Genomic DNA, 15153 nt, shown 5'->3' with positions numbered 1-15153 from the left:
TATATATATATATATATATATATATATATATATATATATATATATATATATATATATATATCCGTTTACTAATTTGTAAACTGTTAGTTATGTGGTTACCTACATTAATTACAAAATGCTGCCATTTTTGCATGAGGAGGTAGTATTTCCAGTTGTGTCAACTGTGCTTTCTGCTCCAACCAATAATTATTGTTTAATTTTTATCTCCAGGATAAGTAAATAACATACCTTTTAAATGTGAGGTAGTCTCAATTCATGTTGCTATAGCATGAGTCTTAGTTTTACCGTAAGTCTTCCTCTCTTCTCTGATTCCTTCATTTATCACAAAACTAAGCCACCCTAGAGGCTCATTGGCCTAATATTGTGATACATTAAGCAGGAGTGAAAGTAACTTACTGGTCCTGTCTCTCTTGGAAGGCTCTAAGCAGAAGATGAAAGGTACCACTTTGGCCACTTTCTTAACCATACTCCATAGCAGCTTAACTTTTACCCCTGATATGAAGGCCATAACCTTTCATTAAATCTTAATCTTTTGATCTGTTTAAATATAGGTAAAATCTGCTGGTTTTTCATGATCCAATGTGCCAAATTACGAAATTTTTCCTTGAGTATCAAGAGACAGTTCTTTTATGCATGAAGTCAGTCCATTCAGGGATGGGTTTTGCCATGTATGATTTTGTTTTACTGAACATTTTGCAGAGAAGTAAATTCCACTCTTTGCAGTGGAACTTCCTTCCACGTTTGTATTCTTAGAAATGTTCCTGGTTCCCCTTTGCTTGTCCTGATTTAACACATTTCTTTTATTACAATGAAGAGGAACAAATAAAGCAGCGTGTGATTTCCTATTAAATTAATTTGTAACGTCTTTAATGCATAAACTGTATACGCTTTTACTGACCTTAGTCACCTATTCTTGGTTGTCAGGCTCAGTCATAAGTTGAAGGGTGCCCTTTTTGTCCTTTCGCAGGCACACTAATTAAAACAGGAAAGTAATTAGTCTGTAATTGATTTCTCTGGATTGCAGACCAGTACAGAGGCAAGAATCTTATGAAAACTTTGTTTACTCTAACACTTTCATTGGTGAGAAACTGGCAATGCTATAAATAGTCTTCAGCAGTGAGTTTAGGACTGTGGGACTAAGAAATCATAGATCTGTTGTGTTGCCATTGCCCAACATTCACTCTGAGCTTCTTTATCAAGGACCCAATGGGGCGAAGGCAGATATACTTTGCCATGACCCAAATGTCCAGAACTGCAAGCCTGTTACCATGATGTCAACCGTTTATTACATTTCAAAAATAAAATAGACATTTTTATTCACTGTTATGAGGTTATAAGTATGGGAAGGGATTTGATTACATTTGTAGTGAAGCCTGACAAAATGAAGCTTGGACTCTATATCTGTTGGTATTATACTTTGGATACAAAACACAATTACTTAAAAATGTTGCAAGTTTCTTTGTGTGAGAAGAACCATGCTGGATCAGACCAGTGGTCCATCTATCCCAGCATCCTGCCTCACATACTGGCCAACCATTTATTTTGGAAGGCCAACAACAGGGCATAGACATGGAGGCTTTCCCCTGATGCTGCCTCCTGGCACTAGTATTCAGAGGTTAACTTTCTCTAAATGTGAAGGTTACTTTTAATTGCCACAGTTTGTAGCCACTGATAGATCCATGGAGGATAGGTATAATCCCCCTATGAAGCCATCTGAGCCTGTGGCCATCCTCTGTCAGAAAATTCCAAATTTTAATCCCTCATTGTGCAAAGAAGTATTTCCTTTTGTTTGCTGTGAATCTACTCCCCATCAACTTCATTGGATGCCCTCAAATTCTATTATTTGAGAAGAGAGAAAATTATCTTTGTCCACTCTCTCTATTCTGTGCATAATTTTATAAACCTCTATCATTTCTCCCCTTAGCCATCTCTTTTCTAAACTGAAAAGTCCCAGACTTTTCAGCCTTTCATCTTGCTTGCCTTCTTCTGTACTTATTTTAGCTCTGCAATGTCCTTTTGGAGATACAATGACTAGAACAACACGAAGTACTCCCAATGAGGCCATACCATAAATATATCCAGGGGCATTGTAATATTGGCTAATTTATTCTCAATCCCTTTCATAATAATCTCCACCATGCAATTTGCCTTTTTAGAGCAAAGAGAGAGCTTCTCAATGTACAAACACTGTCCACTGTAAAGGACTTCTGAAATAACATGCCTTATCATAAAATTGTATAGATATAGATTTTTTTTTACTTCATATGGTCTGATCAGTAGCCACCTATCTCACTTTGAGGTTGGGAATCACACAGATAAGGGCCTCACCAGAAGATCTCTGCTTTCTCTTGTTGGACAGGTATGCATGGGAGCAGGCAATTCTTTAAATGTCCTGATCCTGGACAGTTTAGGGGTTTAAAGGTAACAACTTAAGTTATACTAAAAAACAAACCTGTAGTCAGTGAAGGTCACTTAAAATTGGCAGAATATGTTTTCACTGTCCTTTGCTAAGTAGCATTCTTGCTTCTGCATTTTAGCTACTGCAATTTCCAAATAGTCTTCAAGAGAAGGTAGCTCCATGTAAAGCACATTGTGATTGTTTAATCTGGGTGTGATCAGAGAATGGGTAACTATGGCCAGATTCCTCTTCTCAAGAAACAATCAGAGACAGCATGCCCGCAGAAGCTGTGTATGAAGTGTCAGGGTGGGAACTGAACAAGGACCTTTCCCAGTCAGGCCCAGCATTTTACTACCTTTGCCACAGGATGAGTTGCTGCAGCCTCCATATAATAATAGCACCTCCTATGCTGTCATTTCTCCCTTGGTCTGGAATCATATCTCTGGGTTCCATCAGAGGATCCAAGAAGCCAATCACAAAGCCTCAGTGGCTTTGTGATTGGCTGCTTGGAGGGAGGGTCTTCTTGTGAGTTGGGGGAATTGGCATTAAAGGAGACGCAGTGAGAGGGGATAACTTAGGGATCTTCACCAATGTATACCAGGATTGTTCCCTTACAAAACTCTCAAATGAACAGGAAAGGTTTCTTTATTAACAGAGGAATAAGAGGCAAGCATACAGAAAATACACACAGCATATACACAGAGCTAATCAAGAAAGTAGTCATAAAATGGGAAAACAGTTTCAGGGAGGGCTATAGTTACTAGTCTTGAAGAAAGAGAAGAGGTCTGTGGAGGAGCAGCAAAAAGACCAGCACTTCACAGAGGTAATCTGAGGGTGCATGGATGGATCCCAGAACACACAAACAGGACATGGCTGAGGGCAGCCCAATTATAGTGCAAAATGTATCCTGGGGCAGACTGACGTCTCTCTGCCCCCAAAACAATGGCTTGATGACTGTCTCCGGTGATGGACAGTGGAGTTGGGAGAGGCTTCCTAAGGTCGACTCAAGGTATGAAAACAGTGCTTGATGATACTGCTATTACCAGATGGGAAGAGATATCAGGTCCCTGAATAGCTCTGATTAGGAAGGTTAGTGAGGGAAGTATGGAAGGGTGTGGATGAGATAAACTCAGGATCTTCCAGAAGACCTCTTTGTTTTACTTAAGTGCTTCTCTGGGGTTGGAGGGGCAGCTAGTCAATCTGACACACCTTCTGGTAATTTTCCATCTCCACCTGGGGCTGTCATCTGTTCTGCTTTGCCAGGCAGTGTTTTATGCTTAAGGCACATGAGGAAAAGGGGTTTATTATATTCCATATTCATAAACTGCCCTTCCAGCTTGAGGAGGGGATCTGACTGCTATCATACTCTATAAAATCAGGGCTTGTAAGCTTCTTCCTGAGTCTGGTTGATTTGTTAACCTTTGAGGACCTGCCCCAGACTGAACTTAGTGATTCCATTCACCAGCCTGACTCTATTCTGCCTGCCATGAATTATGACTCTGGCCCTAGCAGATTAGTCTGCCCATTCAGACTTCTTATGCTGATTACTCATCTGTTGCCCTTGCCGCTTGGGGAGGGGGCCCTGGCTCAGTGGAAGAGCATCTGCTTGTGATGCAGAAAGTCCCAGGTTCAATCTCCTGCATCTCCAGTTAAAAGGACAGGTAATAGGTCATGAGAAGGACCTCTGCCTGAGACCCCGGAGAAGCACTGCCAGTCAGAATAGAGGATACAGGCATTGATGGACCAGTGGTCTGACAATTTCATGGACTGCTTGTTCAGTCATCCCTTGGATGCTGAGTTGCTCACTTGGACTTCTGATCCTCAGCTGCACCTGGATGCTGCTTCTTACTTCTATCATCCAGGCTTCTGACACTGGACAAAGGTACTTTGTGTCACAGACAAGTCTTGAGCCTCTGTCTTAAATCCAGATCTAACAGCATTCCTAAAATGCACACCTGCTTCTTTAGGAAGAGTGCAACCCTATCCAGAACAGTCTTCCATTAGCTCTATCATCAATACTAGTCTTATCTGGATGAAGCTGAAGTTTACCAAGCCTTACTCAACTTGTTACTATCTTCATATGCTTGTTCAGAACTTCCACCATTTCACTTGCATTGGATGAAAAGCAGAAATAGAGCTGGATATTTTGTGCATACTATTTACACTGTACTCCAGATTTCTCAGTGACTTCTTCCGGTAGTTTCATGTAGTTGTCCTTTCAGGTAGGACAGAATTAAACTTTGCAGAACCCCATAGGCAAGAACCATGATGCAGAGTGGTTGTCCCCCAGTATCATTTTCTGGAACTGATCTGACAAACTCAGAGCACATTGCCCCTGTTTCCCGTATCAGCTGGTCCGATTAGATTAATACACAGTTGATGGTATTGACAATTGACAGGAGTTCCTGGAGTCTCAAGAGAGGCAGATTCCACATGTATGTTTTTACTGGTGATGGTCCATCAGTCAGGGAACCCAAGGCAGGAAACCTGATTAAAATGGGTACAGAAAATCAGTTTCATCCCACAAAGCCTGAAGCTGAACATCCATCATTCTTCAGAGCACCTTGTTTAAAAAGGGGTTACTGCCACCAGCCTGTTGGTTGTACTCATGCAATCAAATTCAGCTTCTATCAGAGACCAAAAAACCTATTAACTTCTGCTCAGAAATGATTCTAGCTTAAACAGCATGCAGAATAGAACAAGACTCAATATTAGCATTATGTTGTACTGTATTGCTTGCAGTAAACCTTGCTACAAATGGCACATATATTAGGAAGGAGGTGGATGGACAGAGTGGGATAAATGTGTGAGAAATCGGTAAAGAGAAAAAGTGCTGGAGACAGAGACAGAGGAGAAGTTGGTAGACAATGTGAGGAGGGGAGAGAGAATCTCCCATGGTTTGCTAATTGATAAGTAGGAGGTGGGTAGGGAAGAGAGGTTGTAATTTACCAGTCAGAAAGTGGGCTGCTGGCCAGTAGTTTTATTGGAATTCACAGATATGGCAACAGCAGAATCTTACTACAAATGCAAGCCTGGTTACAGTCAATTTACTGAACAAAATGTTAGTTTTATTAGATTTTTGCAGTCATTCCCTCTTGCAATGACAACATACTTACTGGTTGCAAATGTGGATGTTTCTGGGTCACAGCCAACAAGCTGAAGCATGCTGCTGATGGAGGTTTTACTAGAATCCACAGATAGATCAATAGCAAAAGTCCCCATTAGAGGTAGCCCTTCTTTCAGCCTTTTTTGTCAGAGAAACCTGACGAACTTGTCATGTGAGTGCTTGAATTTTATACCCTTTTATCCAGCCTGTGGAAGTATTTTTATAATACTCCACATTTCTTATGGTATTCTTTGTTTTGTAGACAAGCTTCTGTAAGCTAAAAGAAGCAAGAGAATTGCTTGCTAAGGAAGCAAGAGAATTGGTCAAGCTTTGAGTAACTGGAGCTTTGCACAAACATATGAAAATGATTAATAAGATGATATGCAGCACCATTGCAAAGAACACTGGGCAGTGAAATTACCAGTGAGTACTGCAGGAAGTTGCTTTTTGGCCTGTTCTACAGGGCACTGGCTGATCAAACTGTCTGCTAACTACTTGGGAGGTTAATGGATCATTAGGGAATTGGAACAGAAGTTTCCTTTCTCTAATGCTTTCCTACACTTCTCATTAAGCTCCTAAGAATCATTCTTCACTCTCTTTGCAAGTTCCATTATTTTGTTTTTAAAGCTACTAAGTAGCTCAGTATTTTGCTTTTCTACAAGAAATGCCCCTGTGATAAACATGAGTAATGTGGGAGTGTGCAGGCAAGAAAGTCATACTCAGCAGTTGGAAATCCTTCCATCCATGGTAACACTCCAGTGGGCCCAAGCTAAAGTTTAGAAGGCACACAGCTACCACTTAGTTTATATTTATTTACGTAATTTATATCCTACCTTTCACCCCAACGGGAACCAAAAGCGGCTTACATCCTTATCTCCTCCATTTTATCCTCATAACAACAACCCTGTGAGTAGGTTGGGCTAAGAGAATGTGATTGGCCCAAAGTCACCCAATAAACTTCCATGGCAAAGCAGGGATTTGAACCTGGGTTTCCCAGATCCTAGTCTAACACTCTAGCCACTGCACCACACAGGTTTTTCCAGCTTGTGGCTGCAGTCCAGCAGGACTATCCAGCCAGCCTTCTGCAGGGAGGCCCTGAGCCCCCCTCTTGTTTTTGCTGGTCCATTCTATACAGCTTGCCACACCCGTGTCACGATGGTTGAGTGTATGGGTTGTACAATATTGAGTGCCAGATCTGGAAGTGCTTTCTTATATTTGTAGTATCTCTGATGTATTTTAGTCTATAGTATTGTATAATTTATTTATATATGGATTAATTTATTTATATATGGATTAATGTTAACTGCTCTGAGCTCGCTTGCAGGGAGAGCGAGCTAGAAGCCTAATCAAATCAAATCAAAATCAGGATAAATATTTTGCCACTGCAAGAGGGAAAAAACAAAATGTGGGCATGTATCTGTGGCAGATAGGCAAAAGATTCCAAAATGGGGACAGGGCTCAAAATGATGGCATGGCTTAATTTTTTTTTAAAAATGCTTTCAGTTTAAATATTATTCTGACAAAGTTTCCCTTGAGCCAGATTTGGCCTTGATATCAAATAATTCATGTGCAAGCTATAATGGATAATTTAGGAGCTCATGGCTCATACAGCTATGCTCAGATCTTTGTCAGCCTCATAAACAGCCTGATAAACTCAGTATGGCCCAAGCTCATCAGGTCATAGTAAGTACTTGGATGGAAGACCTCCAAGGAAAACTGGGATTGCTACGTGGAAGAAGGCAGTGGCAAACCACCTTTGCTCTTCTCGTGCCTAGAATGCTCCATGGAAGATTTGCCATGAGTTGGTTATGACTCTACGGCACATTCTTCTGCTCCTGACATGGACGATCCAGACTAGCTCAATCTTGTCAGATCTTGAAAGCCAATCAGGGTCCTCCTTGGTTACAGTTTGAATGGGAGACCACTAAGGATGCCCAGGGTCACTATGAAGAGGCAGTCAGTAGCTATAACAACAACATTCGATTTATATACCAACCTTCAGGACAACTTAACACCCACGCAGAGTGGTTTACAAAGTATGCTATTATTATCCCCACAACAATCACCCTGTGAGATGGGTGGGGCTGAGAGAGCTCTGGAGAGCTCTGACTGATCTGTGGTCACCCAGCTGGCTTCAAGAGGAGGAGTGAGGAATCAAACCCGGTTCCCCATATTAGAGTCTCGTCCCTCTTAACTACTACACCAAACTGGCAAACCATCTCTGGTCATCCCTTGCCTTGAAAACCCTATGGGGTCACCATAAGTCAGCTGCAGCTTGACAACACTTTACACACACACCTTTACACACAAAGGGGTTTACATCCTTGTTTTATACCTGCTAGTTAATGAACACTTACTGTAATTTTCTCGGCTACACTTATAATGTAACTGAAATCCTAGTGCAAATTCTAACATCTTAGTATTGGTGCCAAACATACATAACTAAGCATGCTTTAATCTTGGGAGCTGCAAAACAGTGCTATGTTGTGGTCTCCTATTACATATGCAGTACCTATAACAGGTTGTTCAACAAAGGTTTATATGGACATTTTCTCCTCATTCTTTCATTTTGTCGTCTGCTTTAGTGCATGAAGAAAATCCTAGTGGATCAAGGCTGTTATCCTGTTGATCTAATTCAAAGATACTAAGCACATAGGACTGGTTCACCCATTGTAGAACAAGATCCTAGTAACCAGTGGGATTTTTTTACAATTATATAGCATTTGTTGGTGATTATGTGAAAATAATAATTAAAAAAACCTTCCCTGTAGGTTACCTGGGACTAATAATCTATAATTTTTCCATTGTACCATGGAAGCTGCAAAAAATGTTAACGAGTCTGAAAGTGTGTTTTACCAGTGAAAGCATCCCATGTTGACTAGGTTTCTGATGCTTTGTTAGCAATGGCCTTGGTTTTCAACAGAATTTAAGTAAAATGCAGACTTTGTGTTGGCTTTTGCCCAATACTGAATGTTACACAGTGCTTCCACAGTCAGTAGGAATCAAGCAATACTTCTCTCTTTCAGCTTGATTCTGTGTGACATTGAGACCCACCCACTCTGCCAAGCTGATGGGCTCACTGGATTTTCTTTCACCCCAAGGGGCTTTGTTCTATTTTTTACTTTTAATCAAAGCCTAGAGACTTTCTATAAATAAACAAACTTGCCTTATCAGCATTTTAATGTTGCTTTTCTGCGTTGTTTGCAAAGCTGAGGTTTTGCAAGTCACCAGGAGCAAAGTACCTTGTAGACAATCTTACATTCCACTAAACTGTTCAGACAGATGGAACATTTTGGGAAATAAAAGAGATTCTACTTCCCTTCCTTGAGCTGAACAGAGAGCGTGGAGGACAAAATAATTGGTCATGTTGTCTCCATGCCTTCATCCTTAGGGGATTCATAGTGACTTTGAACAAATATGTGCTATGGAATATTGATATCTTTGGTTAGATTTGTTCTGAAGAGAAGAACAGAATCCAGTGGTTTGTGTGATTTTTCAACTAAAGGACCCTGGAGGCTAAAGTAAAGAGAATGACCTGGAGCCTACTCTAACAAGAGGATCCAAAAATGGTGTATACCACAGATGAGCCAATTCCCCTTGACTTGATTTGGAAGTCGATTTGACAAACAGAACTGAAAATAGCTTGTTTTTTTTCCAATCCCAGGTCTGAAAATCAGATTCCATCATACTCTACATGACATCAGTGGGAGTATGATGGGCTCTGAATATCATTTACCAAGAAATATTCCAACCCAACACCTCCCAGCACTGTAATTTCTTTCTCCCAGATTTATATAGCAGTAGAATAATGGAGGCAGGGAGATCTTGGTAGGGAGAGAGCTCTGTGTGAGTTTTCCTTCCTTCTGGGTGTGGTGCTTAGAATCCTGCAGTGTTGCAGATATCAGGCAGCCTGGTAAACGTAGTTCTCATGACAGCTCAAGTCTATATTATGAACATGTTACACAGGAAATTTCATAACCTTAGGGTACCCTAGGAAAATGTTTCCCTGGATTCCAATGCAAGGGAAAGAGGGAGGGAGGCACTCAGCTCAGATAGGTATCAAAACCAAAGAAGAATGTTCAGAAGAAATAGAGCCCACCACAACTGAAGTACATAACTGAAGTGAACATTACAAAAAAGAAAAAAATTGTGTTCCCAATCCAGTAATTATGAATTATATATAGGGAGTACATACCAATGAACTAAATTGGTTGCTTCTGTGGATCAGTGCAAATGATACGGATCCAACCATCTTCACCTGGACTTCTCAGTGGCTTTCAATACCATAAGTCATGGTATCCTTCTGGACCAACTTTCCAACCTGGGACTGGGAAGCACCATTTTACTGTGGTTCAGGTCCTACCTGGAGGGTAGGTTTCAGAAGGTGGTACTGGGGGACCTGTTCAGGCCCTTGACTGTTGGCCTGTGGGGTTCTGCAAGGCTCCATCTTGTCCCCTGTGCTTTTCAACATCTACATGAAACTGCTGGATTCAGAGATTTTGGCTGGGCTATCACCAATATGCAGATGACTCTCAACTCTATCCCAAGCTTCTAACTGATCCCAGGAATACTAGAAATCCTGAAACCTGGAGACAGTTTTGGGATTGATGGAGGCTAATAAACTTGAAGCTTAATCCCAACAAGATGGAAGTGCAACTGGTGAATGGGATCTTACCCAGGATTTAAGGTATCATCTGTTCTGGTTGGAGTTACAGTTCCCTTGAAGAAGCAGGTCCATAGTTTGAGGGGTGATTTTGGACCCATGCATACTGTGACATAAGCAGGTAGCAGCTGTGGCCAGGCATGCATTTTACCTGTTTTGACTTGTTAGCCAGCTGGAGCTTTTCCTAAGCAAAAAAAATCTGGCCACAGTGGTGTGTGTTCTGATTATATCAAGATTACATTACTGTAATGTACTGTACATGGGGCTGCCCTTGAAAAGTACTCAATTGGTACAGAATGCTGCAGCCAGGAGGATGTTGACTGGAGTGGGTTTTAAGGACCATATCACTCCAATCTTGGCCCACCTACACTTATTCTCAATCTTTTACCGGCACAATTCAAGATGCTGGTGTTGACCTTTAAAGTTCTATGGGGTTTTGGATCATAATACCCAGAGGTATGAACCTACCCTACTATTACAATCATCTTTTGAGACCCTACTTCTGCATCCCTTCCTTGTAAGATTAGGCTAGTGGCAACCCAGGAAAGGGCCTTCTTGGTCATGTCACCAAGACTCTGAATCTTTCTCCAGGGATTCTCATCTGTCCCCTTTTATTGCTGTTTTCCACCAATGAGTGAAGACTTTTTTGTTTCATCTGGTGTTCTCTCAGTGATTCCCCCTTCCTGCCCTATTTTTTAATTGTTGTTTCTATGTTTTAGTTATGTTTTTGATGCAGTTTGTTTACTCTCAGGAGCTAGACAGAGCATGCATGCCACTCCCATTCTGCAGACACTCCATTGGCTAACCATCAGGCACAATTACCAGGCTCAATTCAAGGTCATGATTATCACATTCAAAGCCCTTCATGGCTTTGGCCCCTTGTATCTGCGTGTGCACCTCTTCCCCTATGTTTCTTGCAAAAATCTGCTCCTCTTGCGTTTTCCCCCGGGAGCTCAGGGGGTGGGGGAATGTCAGAGCAGCAGGGCCAGAAGGATGTGAGGGAAAGAGTAAACGAGGGGATCCTGAAGAGAGACAAGCCTGAAGCTGATAAGCGGCTAGCAGTGGCAGAAGGAACTGTTTAGGCTGCCACTGCTGTCACAACCTCTAGACTCAATCATCCCTTCTCACAGAGAGGGGAAGGAGACTTGAGCCCCCCCAAGCTTGGAGCTCTATGGGAAAGGATGGTTAAGTCTAGCAGCTGTGATGGCAGCAGCCTCAGCAGATCCTTCTGTCACTGTCAGCTTCAGATCTCTTCAGGCTCCCCTCGCTGCTCTGACATGCGCCCCCCAGCCCCCGAACTCCCAGAGGAAAACCTGAGTGGAGCTGAATTTTGCAAGAAACACTCTTGCAAAAATCCTCTCCACTCAGATTTTCCTCTAGGAGCTCGGAGACAGGGGGCAACTACACTTTCCAGGTAAACTTGTGGGAACCCAACAATGCTGGGTGTCTCATGTAGTTTAGCTCTGAATGTCCTAACTGTTGTTCATTATTGTACTTTGCTCTGTTAGTGTCATAGCTGTTGATTATATTGTATTTTCACTTACACCGTGTAATCTGCCTTGGATCTCAGTGAGAAAGGTGGACTATAAATAAATAGTTTTGTTTAGTTTTAAGAGTTTTTAAAACGTATTTCTATTGTTTTTAATCTGTTAGCTGCCTTGGTGGCCTTTATTAGAACAAAAAGGTGAGTTATACATTTTGTAAATAGATTGATAAGTAACCTTCTTCCAACTTAAGTGGCTCTTCCTCTAACTTATATTGTTGTTCTTCCAATAGAAGAGCCACTTGAATTGGAGAAAGTTCCTTAGACTGAAGCAAGACTCCAGTCCCAACATGAGCCAAATTGACAGGTTGGGTATAAATATTTTAATAAATGAATGAATAAATGAATAAATTCTGTTCATTGGAATGGTAGGATACCGGTAAAATCTACCCCAATGTTATATTCCTAGGGAGCAACAGGGAGTAGGCCACAAGATCACAAGGTCTCTGTCCACATTCTCCATACTCTGGATCATGAATTCTTTGCATTAGATCTAACTGCTGTTAATTATTATTTGGATATCCTTGGATACAGAACTACCCAGGATTCTTTCTTAACCTAGTATCAGAAACCATGGGTAAATTTGTTCAGAACCTGACTTAAATGAGAACCCTGGTTAGCTGTAACCACTCTTGAACATTCCAAGGATTGGATTGTTAGTTAACATTCTGGGAATTAGGGATGGAGTGGGAAATTTTATCAGAAGCAATTTGTTAATGAAAAATTTGAACAGTTCAATACAGGTGGTAAACACTGAAAATTGTAACGAGCCTCCAGGGAGTGGAGGTTTAGGGGAATTCTTACTCATTGACAGTAGAGGAAAAAAATCATTAAGAGTGTACATGTTAACATGCAATTTTCTGCATTCAAATAACATGTCATTGGGATCTGTCGTGTATTCCTCTTGACAGCATAAATCATTCCCCTGTTGCCTGAGACTTCGGTGATGAAATGAATTAAAAAATCGGCTTCCTTATGAACAAGTGATGCTCTGATCTATTCACTTATTTTCAGGGCTCATTATTGTAACATCACTGCAACAAACAGCTAACAGGCTGCCGGAGAGGGGAGAGAGAGCAGTGTCAGGCTGAATAATGGAATCGCTCTGCTGAGATAACAATTAGGTTTGGAATGTACTATCAGCTAAGACAGAGACAAGGAGTGATCATGCAAGGTTGATGAACTAGCACCATGAATGTGCCGAGCTCCTGCTGCGCTCATCCATTGGGATGTAGCCAGCTACAAATATAGACAATAGAACAAAAAAAAAGCAAATGGAAAATAAGTGACTTAGTTGCATTTTGGTACTGCCTTTTTAAAACAATGTCTCTGCCTTTTCCTTTGTCAGTTATGGCATTATTACATCCAAGAAAGCTTATAGTGTGGGAACTGATGGGCTCACCTCTTTCTTGTAATTTATGTCGCCACATTTGACTCACCCAGTGCTCAAGCCTTTGCAATCAATTATAACTTGCTCTAAACAAATCCTCAGAATGTAGGTTCCACACAGTGAATTCAGCTCAGTGATATGGTGCCTGTTCCTTTGTGGTGCACCGTCAGCATGCGTGTGTTGGTCTGTGCTTTATGCAGTGGGAGATGCTGTTTGGCCTGTGGACCTTGATTGGGTATTTGGTATTGATGTTTTTGGATTAGCACTCTAGGGCTGTGTTTGCAGTATTTCTTTTACAAGGCCTTGGCAAAGTATACACTGTCCTGAGATGTCACATTCCTTTACTGCATTGTTCTGTCAGTATCTTGTGACTTGCAATGTTACACTGGCAAGTTAGCCCTTAAGCTCAGTGCTATCCTAGCAAACCATCAGATTAAGCCATTAAAATTGTGATGGGTCATAGAAGATTTTTAATTCTTTATTCATTTACTTACTTCTTTTACATCCTGCCTTTCTTCCCAGGGACCCAAAGTAGCGTACATAATTCTCCTCTATTTTATCCTCACATCTACTCTGTGAGGTAGATTAGGCTGAATGTGTGTGGTTGGCTCAAGGTCACCTAGCAAGCTTCCCTGGCATGGTGGAGCTTTGAACCTGGATCTCATAGATCCTAGTCCAGTACTCTAACCACCACACACACTGGGCCCTCAGCTTTTATGTAAGAAGGGAACACAGTTTTTCCTTTCCAGGTTCCCATCCACATTTGTCTCAAATAAGACATGCTTTTAAATATGTTTGTACATTATTTGGGATGTAATAGGGTAGAACCCTATTGTCTGTGGCTGTGGGATTTGATAATATATACTTGCCCCATGGATATATTACCATTCATAATGAATGCTATCATGATGCAACGTCCCCTTATGGGCCAGTAATGACTCGGTGCTTGCACAGCGGACTTTACCTTTACCTTTAATGGTGATATAATTCTTTGCCTTGTGTAGTTGCTTTCATCCTGTGATTGTTGAACACTTTAGATACTTGAGGCAGCTGGAGCACAGTGACAAACTGGTAGACTAGGGATTTGAACTCCTAAGAAGATAATTTCCTTTTCTGAATGGTAGCATGAGTTAGAGCAGTGGAAAATTACCTTAGAAAAAGATCTAGTTGTTCTCCAGGTCTATTGTAAGAAGGGATGGGATGTTATACATTAACATGCCATTCTAACTGGAGGCTGTGTATGTAGCCAAGCATTTTTTTGCATGTATATTCCTACTTGTATTGTCGAAGGCTTTCACGGCCGGAGAACGATGGTTGTTGGGGGTTTTCCGGGCTGTATTGCCGTGGTCTTGGCATTGTAATGTACAATGCCAAGACCACGGCAATACAGCCCGGAAAACCCCCAACAACCATATATTCCTACTTGGTTGGGGAACTATGTGAGCAAATGGCACATGCTTGCTATTCCTCAGGTCAATACAGTAGCAGAGCCAGATGTATATTGCCTTAAAAAAAACAGGTATCTCACTTACCAGCTGTCAAGAGGAGGAGCAGAATTCTGGATTCATCCCAAACCCCTTTCCTGCCAAGTCTTGGGATTAAATGGAATACATTTTTTAAAAAAAATGGGCTATGAGTGCATATAAGGACACCTGGTCTCCTGCCAGTAGCCCTCATTGCTCACCACTACTCTTAAGTGCTGGCAGGAGGGGAAAAAGTTGGCAGCATCTGCACTGCAACATGCAGATTTTCCCCAGAAGTTATGTCAGGTAGCTCTGGGAATCACTGGAAATTCTATGGTTTCCGGAAATTTCTGGAGCTATCTGACATCACTTCTGGGTTTTCCTGGAAGTGACATCTTGGGACAGAAGATGACACCCACCCATGTCCCTGCCTCCAAAGCTTTTGCTGATCTCTAGGTAACCTTATTTCTTACAGGACCAGCTTCAGTGGCTTTAACAGTAGCCCAAGATTCAGAAATTTAGAAGCTGTGGCTATTCTCATCACTTATCTCCATTCCAAAAGAAACTGCACCTGCCACACCTTGGTGTAT

General features: G+C 41.5%; 1 protein-coding gene across 1 annotated transcript in view; it reads left to right on the top strand.

Annotated features, from left to right (window-relative positions):
• PLXNA2 (plexin A2) overlaps positions 1 to 15153 on the top strand; it is a 546864-nt gene that overhangs the window by 378713 nt on the left and 152998 nt on the right. The gene's annotated exons all lie outside the window — the stretch shown is intronic.

Source organism: Eublepharis macularius, chromosome 5 (genome assembly GCF_028583425.1).
Source record: "Eublepharis macularius isolate TG4126 chromosome 5, MPM_Emac_v1.0, whole genome shotgun sequence".
NCBI classification, from domain to species: domain Eukaryota; kingdom Metazoa; phylum Chordata; class Lepidosauria; order Squamata; family Eublepharidae; genus Eublepharis; species Eublepharis macularius.
This window is presented reverse-complemented; position numbering and strand designations above follow the sequence as displayed.